This window comes from Arvicola amphibius, chromosome 8 (assembly GCF_903992535.2).
Source record: "Arvicola amphibius chromosome 8, mArvAmp1.2, whole genome shotgun sequence".
Taxonomy (NCBI): Eukaryota; Metazoa; Chordata; class Mammalia; order Rodentia; family Cricetidae; genus Arvicola; species Arvicola amphibius.
The window spans coordinates 51,918,870-51,931,188 of record NC_052054.1 but is presented as its reverse complement, the minus strand read 5'-3'; the positions used below and the strand labels follow the sequence as shown (position 1 = coordinate 51,931,188).

General features: G+C 41.5%; 1 protein-coding gene and 1 pseudogene across 4 annotated transcripts in view; one reads left to right on the top strand and one right to left on the bottom strand.

The window, feature by feature from the left end:
• Positions 1–12,319, bottom strand: part of Cdk19 (cyclin dependent kinase 19) — a 138,194-nt gene that overhangs the window by 101,446 nt on the left and 24,429 nt on the right. The window lies entirely within an intron of this gene.
• On the top strand, positions 8,773–9,595 carry LOC119820916 (annotated as a pseudogene).

Sequence of the window (12,319 nt, the reverse complement as noted above, 5' to 3'; positions counted from 1 at the left end):
CGGATCTTTCATCTTTCAACCCCTACTATCTGGCTCTGGGTTTTTATTATTATTAAGACCAATTAGAAGTCACGCTACAGAGGCTCCTAGCTTGAAATCTTCATATGTAAGTATGTACCCTGGAGTAACTACAGAAATCAGGAAAGTAAAAAGAAACCACTGCAGGGGGAAGGGAGCAGGAGCAATAGAGAACAGTAAGGTCCAAATGATTTGATTAGGGAAATTAGAAATTATAGGGGTGGGGCTGGAGAGATGGCTCGGAGGTTAAGAGCACTGGCTGCTCTTCCAGAGGTCCTGAGTTCAATTCCCAGCAACCACATGGTGGCTCACAACCATCTGTACTGAGATCTGGCGCCTTCCTCTGGCGTGCGGGCATACATTGAGGCAGAATGTTGTATACATAATAAACAAATTTAAAAAAAAAAAAAAAGAAAGAAATTATAGGGGTCTCTAGGAAGAGAGGAGGGAAATAATACAGAAGAAGTAAGGAGGGTAAAATAACAGCAAGAATGTCTGAAAAAAATCATAAGAAATCCTATTAACTACTTTAAAAATAACTACATTATACTCAAGTCTGGGCATAAATATACATACATAGTTAGAATGAAATTTCCACATCTGGACCGACAATGCTCCTTCCAAGAGCCAAAGACACCTTTAAAAAAATCCAACACTAGACATGAGAAGAGGACACTAATTGGTTATCCAATACCGAATGGTCACACCCAGAAAACATATATGAGAAACATTATACAGACGGAGCATCTTGTATTTAGGAATATACATGCATGTGCATACACATACATGTAACGACAATTTCTGAACAAAAAGGCCCTGAATTTAAGGAGGGAGGGGTCTATTGAAGCATCTAGAGAGAAAAAAGGGAATGACTTAATTATAATTTCAAAAATAACAATATATAATAGTGATACTGTATGTATTCACACAGATAATCTTATTTACATGCCCCTGCATTTAGCATTTTCAAACAAGCTCAGTCATAAATAGTGCAATAATAAAATGTCTCTTGTTGTCTATATGATAATGTAATGGCCATTTAAAATAATTCTGAGTATCTTTCAACAAAGTCCTTGTATTATTTTAGATTCCTCTTATCAATGAATAACATCAATAATGCTCCCACCCTCCCCCTTGTGCTTTAATCTAACTAATCTCTAAATTATATAGTATTTCCCTGTTCTTCAAGTCAACATTCCCTTGAACCACAGAACTCTAACAACGCATTCATTATACTTTTATCCTTACAAAGACTGGCTGACTCTACTCCATCTCTTTCCTTACAAGCTAACCCACTAATACAGAATTCCTTGATTGCTTGTTTTTTCACAATTTTCCACAGTAGTAAGAAAATCTAGAAAAATTCATTTTACAGATACATGCCCAACAGTATGGTGGCGCACACCTGCAGCCCCAAATTACCAGAAGACTGAGAAGGAAGGGCTAGGTATGTCTACAAGTTTCAGGCCAGGCTGGGCAACATACCAGGGAGGAAAAGGGAGAGGCAGGCTGGGGAGTCATTCAGAGTAGGAGAGTGCTTGCTAGCCGACTAAAGAAGGAAGCCTAAACTTTAGTCAACAGCTCAACACACATGCGCACCAGAGCAGGAAAGTCAAGGCAGCATTATATCCAGAGTCAGAAAAGAACAATGCAGGCATGCTGATGTCCAGGATCCTTGCAGGAAATGGTGCCTCCTCAATTAATGCAACCAAGATAATCTCCCACTGACAAGCACAAAGGCCATTCATCTCCCAGGTGATTACAGGTCTCATCAGGTTGTCAAAGAAGATTAATTATCATGCCTAGCACAGACAAGGTCCCAGCTGGATTCCTCTGCTGTATAGCGGGTTTTCTCCACTAAACAATCCATCCTGCAGCAGCAGCTCCTTAAGACAGAAAGTAAACACCTCAAAATAGTTTCATTAAGTCCCTGAAACTGACCAGATTCACTATGACCCTCCTCCCAAGAGTAAACAGTAAAGACTAAGGAGACTCACCCTCAGACAAGCCAAGCTGCAGAGACTCTGAGACAAGCCCATCTGACTGGAAAAGGTTTACATCAACTGAGTCACGTGGAAAGGACACTGTCCACCCTGTTGAGCTGCCTGCAGGCTGTGCAGTGTGCTCCAGGCTCCCAGCTTTTATGAGCTATCACTAGTGCTGAGTGGGCTTTGGTGATGCATCTGTCTTTGAGTCATTTCTACTCCCAAGCTCGTTGGTTTACCAAGTGAGACTCTGGTGGTATCCCTACTTTGCTCTGTCCTGGGCTCTCTAGCTGGAGTGAGTAAAGGGAGAGGGTGTGTGTGTGTGTGTGTGTGTGTGTGTGTGTGTGTGTGTGTTGCATGTCCTGGAGTGAGGTGTGTGTGTGTATGTGTGTGCACGTGCACATATGTGTGTGTGTGTGTGTGTGTACGTGTTGTGTGTCCTGGGCTATCTATCTGGGGTGAGTAAAGGGAGAGGGTTGTGTAGGTGTGGGGGGGTGCTATGTCTCCCCAGGAAAAATCTTCTCACCCACTCCTGCACAGCAAAAATTCAACGACAAAAAGAAATACACGTGAAAAATAAAATAAAAATGATAGTTAGAACCTTATATCAATATTTCCCCTGGAATAGTAAACAGCATGTCTTAAAATTCACCAGAATACAACTTCTTCTGTCTGCAAGGAATGGAAAAAATATACAAATATTTTGTCATTCTCAAGTCTAGCTCTGTCGGGATCAGACAGAGTGAGATCATTAGAGCAAGCAGTACTGTTTCCTTGGCTCCATTTTGTCTAGGGACTAATTAAGCCTCCTTTCTACCACTGAACTAGACCCAGGGCAACCTCCAGCCTCATTCTGAGATACTCTATGAAAGCACTTCAAATCCTAAGAATTTACTCAAAACAAAATATTCAAAAAGATTACTAAGATTCAAGATAATAAAATCAATATTTTTTTTTACATTTTAAATATCTTAGTTTTCCATCATGGATGGTTCTTTCAAACCTGAGCCACTGAGGCATCTTCCTTTAAAAAAAAAAAAAAAAGATTTACTAATTTATGGGAATGAGTATTTGCCTGAGTATATGTATATGCACCGTTTAAATGCCTGCTGCCTGTGAAGTGGTCAACAGAGGTATCAGCTCCCCTGGAACTGCAATTACAGCCAGTCGTGAGCCACCATGTAGGAGCTAGGAATAGAGTCAGGTCTTCTGCAAGAGCCGCCTGCACTCTGACCCACGGAGTCATCACTCCAGCCCGTCCTCTTTTAGTTAAGTGTGGGTTTGAGCATACCTTTCCTAGTTGATGCTAACTACTGTTTCTTTCCTAATACAATAAGATCCACAATCTATGAAATACATTTACAAGGAAAAAGTCAATTGAGTTAGAAGATTTTAGTTGAAATTTGAATCAACATGGCATATAAATCATGAGGTCAAACAAAAATGTTAGTTATCTTTTTCAGAGACTAACATACGAGTAAAACTATGTTAGAACCGTTTTTATTTGTTGGTTTTTGCTGTTGTTTGAGACAGGGTCTTAGCTTATATCCCTGGCTAGCAACACTATGTAGACCAAGCTGGCCTCAAACTCACAAAGATCAGTCTGCCTCTGTCTCCAAAATGCTGGAATCAAAGGTGTGTGCCTCCAAGCCCAGCCCTGCATTAGAACATTTAAAGCAAGTTGTAAAACCATTTCCTCCTTTCTGTATCATAAAGTGTACTGTATGTACTATAAAATACATCTTACATAAACGATTAACAATGGAGAGACTATTACTGGCATCTTTATCTCTCCTGGTTTTTCTATAATAATCATTAATTGCTTATGTAATAGCCATTTGCTTTCAAGAATCCCACATATGTTCTCCAGAATTTGTCTACTTAATGGTCCTACTAATACACAACTTTAGGGATGTAGAGGCAGGGGAATTAGGAGTCCAAGGTCATCTATACCTACACAGTGAGTCCAGGGCTAGCCTGGGCTACAAGATTTCCAAAAACAAACTACTCAGGCAAACCTAGCCTTATCAAATTAAGTATTTCATACAAATTCCAATCCAAGAGTTAAACTCAAATCACTAATAAGTTAAAAACCAAGACACTAATTAAATTGTTACCCAATTAAAATCAAAGGTAAATACCAGTAAAGAGGAGCCACTGTACTCTTAATCTATACTGAACAGCTATCTTTTCCATTTACCATTAATCAGCTTTTGAAATCAACACGAATCAGTACTACCCTAGAGCACAACATGTTTGTTATGAACCACAAACAGCTGTCCTTTCATGGTATGCACTACATGGCAGAAACCCAACACGGACTCTTGAGTCCTATTACATGCTACAATCCCACTGGAAGCTGACAGGGTAAGTAACACCTCCTAGATTATGAGTTTAGCAGAGGGGGAAATATTCCAGAAGAAGGGATTCAGCTTTAATCACCACAGCAATTTTTGTGTGTGTGTCTTTATACTCCTGAGAAAAGAATAGCATGGCCAAGGCCCACATGCAAATGAGCGTGATACATCTGAAGGCTGGTTTAGAGCAAGGGAGGGGAAACACTGACAAAGAGACAAGCAGAACATGTGAGTCACGTAAAGGAACCGGAACGTCATCCTAAACATAAAGTTAAGAATCGTGAACAGTTTGTTTCCCTATAGGTAGTTTGGAGGTGTGAACACACAACAGAAGTAGAGACTACTTTAACTAGTATATGGGGACAATAATATAAATTAGGGTGGTAGCAGAAGAAATAAGGAGAGTAGATGGATCTGAAAAATAACTAGGCACAGTGCCCCCAGAACAAGAGTAAAGAAGCAAATGAAAGAAAACCAAGAATGGGCCCTGTTAGCAGGCTGGGCAATGAGGAACAGTGTACATTTACTGGGTTAAAACGGACATATTGAGGACGTTTCAGGGAACTTAAGTTGAGGACTTTGGTGATGTGTAAAGGGAAATGTTCAAATGCCTACAGCTTAGAAGGGAGACAGAAATATGAAAGTCAAGTCGTGAAAACAGAAGAATGGACAGAGCCTATAACAACATCACTTTGAAAACAATGGTCCCGTCATACATAAAATGCAATATATATATATATATATCAGGCTGAGGATGTAGTTCAGTTGAGATAGTGCCTGACTACCACTCACAGAGCCCTAGGTTCAGTTCGCAGCACCAGGTAAAACCAGGTATGATGGTGCAGGCTTGTAACTTTGCCACCTGGGAGGTTGAGACAGGAGAATCAGAAGTTCACTGTCAACCTTGGCTATATAACAAGAGGCAAAATGGCATGAGACTCTCTCTCAAAAAATCAGGGTGAGGGGTTGATGCCCTGGAGAGATGAGTCAGCAGATGAGTCAACATGATTCAACAGAGTACGCCCTGCTCTTGCAGAGGACCAAAATTCAGTTCCTGCAACCTACAATGGGCAGCTTACAGCCAGTTACCTGTAACTCTAGCTCCAAAGGGAATGTTATGCCTCTCACCCCCATGGACACATACATATGCACACGTACATATACATACACATATATATAAATATACACACACAGAGAGCTTTTTAATTTTTAATTAATTTTTAAATTTTTCATAACTATATAGTTAATCTCATTTCTCAAAGAAACTAATAAGGGATAGGGAAGTAAATGAGATGAGGTTTTTTTTAATAAGAGTAACTCTGAGATTCTTAATAACAATATATAGCATATACATTAAATAAATGTGCATAATTCAAATAAAATAGTCAATTAATTTGGAAGTGAAAGTGTGGTTAATATCTTTTGGGGGTTTTTTTTTGTTTTGTTTTTTTTCGAGACATGGTTTCTCTGTAGCTTTGGAGCCTGTCCTGGCTGGCCTTGAACTCACAGAGATCTGCCTGCCTCTGGGATTACAGGCGTGCGCCGCTGCTGCCACCACTACCTGGCCTGGTAATACCTTGCCTAAAAAAGCTTGCCTAAGAACAGAGGGCAGAGCTAGCTACTAGCTAACCATAGAGGTCTGGAGGTCTGCACAGACAGAAAGTGCCATGGCTGGGCAGAGAGAGGAAGTGATAAGGTGGGAGGAGACAGGAACTCTGTACTTTTTCAGCTGGGAAGCTGAGTAGGTAAGGCGGCTGTGGTTTTGATCCTTGTCTCTCAGTGGTTTCCACTATGTTTTCTGACTCTGGGCTTTTATTATTAAGATCTATTAGAACTTGGGCTACAGTACAGAAAAGTTCAAGAAAATCACTTCCAATTATTACCAACAAATTAAAAATAGTCATTGAAGAAAGGAAAAGGCAGGGTTTCAGATGTAAAATTATAGCTCACCCCACTAAACAGCCTGAAACTGCTGCCTCTAAGCAGCAGGAGGAAGTGAGAGTTGACTGTCAAATGGACTGACCCTGTCTTGAGCACAAGCAGAGACTGAACAATGCATACTATCCAATCTCATATAAACCACACATCCTGAACAGAAGATGCGGTGTACAGATGCTTACTCAATACCTAAAAGAGCATAATCTTCAAATGACATAAAACAAAACAGTTTTTCTAATTTTCATTCAAAATCTATCTACAAATTAACGTTGTTAATTTATTAAATTTGTTAAGTTTATGCTTTGGAGTATAGCAGTATGTCAGCTGCTACAGATCTTTTGTTAAAGAAAAAAAATCTAAGCCAAATGTGTTGATGTACACCTTTAATCCCAGCACTCAAGGGATGGAGGCAAAAACATATCTGAGAATTGGAGGTCTGCCTAGTCCACACAGAGAGTTCTAATTCAGCCAGATTTACACAGCGAGAAGGCTGAGACCTGTCTCCACATGAAAACTAAAAACTACTAGAACTGGGAAAGATGTCTCCCTAGGTAGAAGTACTTGTCATGCAAATATGCAAGTGTGAAGACCAGAGTTCTTATGCCTCATAAAAACCTAAAACAAATCAAAATAAAAGCCTGATACATTGTGGAATGTCTGTGACCCCTGTGCACCTACAGAGAGCTGGAGACAGAGAGCGAGAATCTGCAGACGGTGCTCACGGTGTGTGAACTGGACAAGAGTCTCTTCAAACAAGATGGACAGTGAGGCCCAACATGCAAGGCACAGTCACAAGAAGTGGCACATGCATGTACACAGCACTCTCTTTAACAGAACTATTCCAGGAAGGCAGAGAAACTTCACAAACAGCGGTGTAAACTCATAATAGTAGTATAATAGTCAGCATGTAGATGGCAAAATGGTCCCTTTTTTTAATCAAAGAAACACTGCCCAAGAAAAGTATGCCAGAATGTCTCATCTAATCTCATTATTTTCTTTAAAAACAATTCATTAAAAAGCTTCTATAAATCATATTTTACAAGTATGTGGGATGTGTTTGTTTCTCTACTAAAACAAGAACAAACTTGAGAGAAGAGCATATTAACAAGTTCGGAAGAGATAATTAGCATATTGGAAAGCAGCATTTCTGGCACATGGAACTTAACATAAGAATGTCTATCCTCCAGTCATGAGTCACGGATTAGGCTGCCTTCTATTTATTGTGAAGCAATCTTTCAGTAAAAGGAGCAGTAGGGAAGAATACAACATGAATAATGACTTGGACAAGTTCCCAGGAAGAAACCACAGCGCGGCTAAGTCTGAGAAAATGACAGTGCATTAGACAATATACTAGTGTTCTCTTTTTATTAATTACTCTGAATCTTAATGTCGGAGAGAGGGAAAGCCACTATCCAGCGCTATACAGTTTTCTAGTTTTGTTACATTTACTTGTGTGTGTACATGCAAGCAAGCACACAGATGCCAGTGTGCATGTGGCAGTAGAGGCCAACCTGCAGGAGCTGGCTCTCTCCTTCCACTACGTGGGTTCCAGGGATTAAAACTCAACAGCCTTGTTGGCAGCAAGTGCCTTTACCCACTGAGCCCTCTCACCGCCCTAGAGTTTAAAGTGTTCTCTCTCTCTCTCTCTCTCTCTCTCTCTCTCTCTCTCTCCAGACTTTAGCAATACTGAATTAAATGTATCTTAAATTGGATCAAAGAGGTCATTTGCTGTACTGTTTTACCTGTTCTCTGGTGACACTCAGAGAAAGCCTCCCCAGCACAGACAGTGACACTAGAAGATGACACTCTTTATCCTCTACTGAAGAGTCTGCCGTCGCCCCCACTCAGGTCCATACAGGACGCCCTCCTGGAAACCATGAGTACAGCAGAAGCAAAGGCAGTTTATGTAGATTTAAAGTTACACTTCCCAAAACATAAAATGGCAAACACCTCTCTAAGTCTACATATCTACCAAGGATTCAGACTTCAGAGTTGACAAGAAAATCAACAACATAAACTAACACCACAGGTCATCATATATTTTGCAATTGGATATGCAAAAATACCAAATGCTGACTCACTGAGCTTGAATTACTATATACACTTATGAAAAAACAGATTTATGCTATTAAAAAAATAGAAAAAAGGTGCGAATGCACACAAACTGAAAGTACCAACTGTTTTTCAATTATGTGAGAGCCCATATATGTATGTGGAAAATAAAAGATGTTAATTAAATAGAAAAATAAACTTCACAAAATAGAATATGGAGGTTCCTACAATTCAGAGCACATTTTCTTCTTAGAAACAGAAATTATTGAGAATATTGGGAGAGAACTATTTAAAACACACCAGGGGCTCTATCTGCAGGGTTTGGATCTGGGTCGGTCAGACAGAGGCTGAGGATGGGCCAGATCCCTGGGAGCACCCCAGTTGTAAGTGAGAACATCCATAGGAGTGCAGAAACTTTCACAATGCAATCTGAAGTCAAGGATGGAGAGGAAGAGAGAGCCTACAAACTGCCTTTAAGAAATTAAGAGTGGACACGTCAGGGTCCATCGTGTCTCTGTCTATTGGAGGTGGCACAAGTGTCAGAGCCTCAGTCAGAACAGCAACATATGACAGCAAACCTAAATCCACGTGAGCAGAGAGAACCTGATGTCGTTCCTCATGGTTCCAAGTTCATTCATGGCAGCATAACAGCATCTGCTCCCAGCAGCCCAGCTCAAGCACAGAAGCCAGACTGAGCCACCCTAAGGCAGTAGTGGGTTGGGGATTTCAAGCCCCAAAGAGGTCAATGCAGGAGAGACCTCAGGGGCAGGCACTGAGTCTCTGGGAAGTTCAGTTCCAAGGCTCCCGCCAGTGAGTAAAAAGGAAGAGCCCTCCGATATGACCCGTCTCCCTAGAAAGTCTTCTGACTTCTGGTCTGTTTCCAAGCTAAGCCAGGGCAAGGGTGTGTGTGTGTGTGTGTGTGTGTGTGTGTGTGTGTGTGTGTGTGTGTGTGTGTGTGTGTGTGTGTGTGTGTGTGTAGGCAAGGAGTGCCAGTGCAAGAGAAGCATGATATGGAAGTGTATTCCTTTTCAGGTCTGCAGAGTGTCCCTCCTGTGGCCCTAGAACGAAGATCACTAGAGGACTACTCCCCATCACTACACACACTGTCTGGCTCCCCTCGATCCTGTTCTGAGCAAGCTCGTCTCTGTGGATGATGTAGCCATTGAGGACCCATCAGGCCACATGGAGTATTGCTCATATATCCCTAAGAAAATGTCCCACATGGCAGAGATGATGTACACCTGATAACGAGAAGCTGGCTCATGTGCTTTAAGCCAAGAAGGGTTGTCAGAGGCTTAGCTACGGCAGACCTGGTGGTCACTCTGGGAGAAGACATCTCTTTCTGCTCACAGCGCTTGCAATGAAATCTTCTCTTGGCATCTCAGTTCATCTTCATTCTGTCAGTTTACTGAGTTCTTATGTACCATTAAGTCAAGCAGGCCAAAGAGTCTCTCCTAAAAATGTTCTGAGGGCTGAAGAAACCATAATGACTGTAGACTGGCAGCAGTGGGGAGTGCATATTTCAGACCTGCTGAGGAAGTGGCAGCCGGGAAACCCCAGTGTGCTACTGCAACTGAACTGAACACTCACGTTGTAGATGCCAGGCCGTCAACAGCAGAGCTTTTAAGACTCATTCAAACTGTCTTTGTTTAACACGGACTGGTGTCATTAAAGGTCTCTTATGTCACTGTTGAGTCAGAAATCTAACGTTTAGATTCAGTTTGAGTAAACCAGGTGGCCTGCCCCATATTTGAGGGAGTAATTATCCTTACTATCACTAAAACCCTGCTGGTGCTGTTTTAAACACACACACAGGAAGGGAGCAAACGCAGAGGGAGAGGGGGTGTAAACTAGGGAGCTGCAGCTATTCCAAGAGCAAGCTTTAGCTCTGAGTGCTACTGAAAGGAGAACGCAAGCTAGGCAGGATGGGGGAAATGAACTCTGCTCCAGTACTGTAAAACAAAAATGACCAGGGAACATGACTCTCAGAAACTATTCCTATAAAATATTAAATATGTAATCAGGTTAAAAATTATCTATTTGTTTCACTTTCCTAGTAATAGACAGTTTCTTAAAAACCTCCAAGATAACTGGGCATCTGAGAATTGAAGTAAAGGCAGGAAGCCTTAAGCTCAAGGCCAGTGTTAAGTTACATAAGTGAGACAGACTCACCAAACAAAAATATATTTACTAGCTATTAGAGAATATGATCCCATTATGTAACACTCTTTTAAAGTATCACCAAATAACTAGGAAAAAAGAAAAAATAGCAATGGTTAGAACTCTGATACACCCAGGTGTGGTGGTGACACCTTCAGTCCTAGCACTCAGAGACAGAGGCAAGCAAACCTCTGTAAACTGGAGGCCAGCCTGGTCTACTAGGCAATTTCCAGGACAGCCAAGGCTGTTACATAGAGAAACCCTGTCTTGGGGTGGGGGGTTGTAAGTTCAGCAAGCAGGTTTGAGTGCTCTGTCGCCAATCCTGCCAACCTGAGTTCAATCCCTGAAACACATACGAAAGAGAAGTAACTCCCACAAGGTATCTTCTGAGCACCACACACATGCCTGTAGCACATACAAGTACACAAGTATGTGTACACACACACATTTTTTTAAAAAAACTTAAGCTGACCTAGTGGCACAAGGCTATATAACTCCTACGTATAGAGGCAAAAGCAAACATTACCAGTACAAGAGCAGCCTCATCTCTCGTCTACTTAGCAGACTGTCTCAAGACAAACAAAAGTCCTCGGTCCAATATTATCTCACACCCATTATAATGATTATTATCAAAAGGAGCAGGGTATAGAGGCCCACACATTTAATCCTAGCACTCTGGAGGTAGAGGCTGGCTGATCTCTGTGACCTGTAAACCAGACTAGGTGAGTTTTAGGCAATTCAGGGATACAGAATGAGCTTTTGTCTTAAAAAGAAAAGAGGAGAGGGAAGGGGGAGGGAAAAGTAATAATAAGAAAACTATAGCAACTTATGACCAAAAAATAAATTTAAAAAAGTATGTGTCAATATCACTTACCCAAATCTTGCCTAATGACATCACAATTTGGTTCAAGCTTCTTACTGGCCAGTCTTCCGGCTTCACTCCACTCCTCTAACTAGTCACTGAATTAGTTCTAACTAACTCTAACTAGTCACTCCACTCCTCTAACTAGTCACTGAATTAGTTCTAACTAACTCTAACTAGTCACTCCACTCCTCTAACTAGTCACTGAATTAGCTCTAACCTCCTAAGCCCTGAACCTCCCCAGCCCTATCCTGTCTACCCAACAGCTACCAAAGAGACCAGAAACACAGCATTTCTCATCACTTCTGTACTAAGGCTCCAGTTCTCCCTCTCCTGCCCTCTGTGCCACCCACTGTGAGAAGTAACCACCAAGTTGCCTTTTGTGAGGCTATGCAGGTGCTGGATGGTGGCCACCTCTAGTAAAAGGGATTAGAGGATCTTATCACAGTGTTTAATGGTTCCTTTTTTGTAACATATATTCCTTGTACAACCAGAAAAAAAAAATGCCTATTTTTGTCCTGGGAACTCCTGGAATCTACTCCACTTGGAATGCATTCCTCTCGTTCTCTACCAGGTTAGAGGCCAATTCTTTAGCCAGGCCCACATGGTCATCATCTTTTTTCCCTCCGCAAATGTGCTGCCAGCTTCCATCCTAAGTACTTACTGAATGACATTGCTTCTGTGGTTTTTTAAAAAAAGATTTATTTATTATGTAAATAGTTCTGCCTGCATGTCTGCCTGCAGGCCAGAAGAGGGCACCAGATCTAATTATGGAGGGTTGCGAGCCACCATGTGGTTGATGGGAACTGAATTCAGGACTCCTGGAAGAACAGCCAGTGCTCTTAACACTGAGTCATCTCTCCAGCACCGCTCGTGTGTTTTAAAAGACTCTCAATTGTGTCTGTTTTGCTTCCTCTGCATGCACTGCCAAAATGTAGTAAGACTCA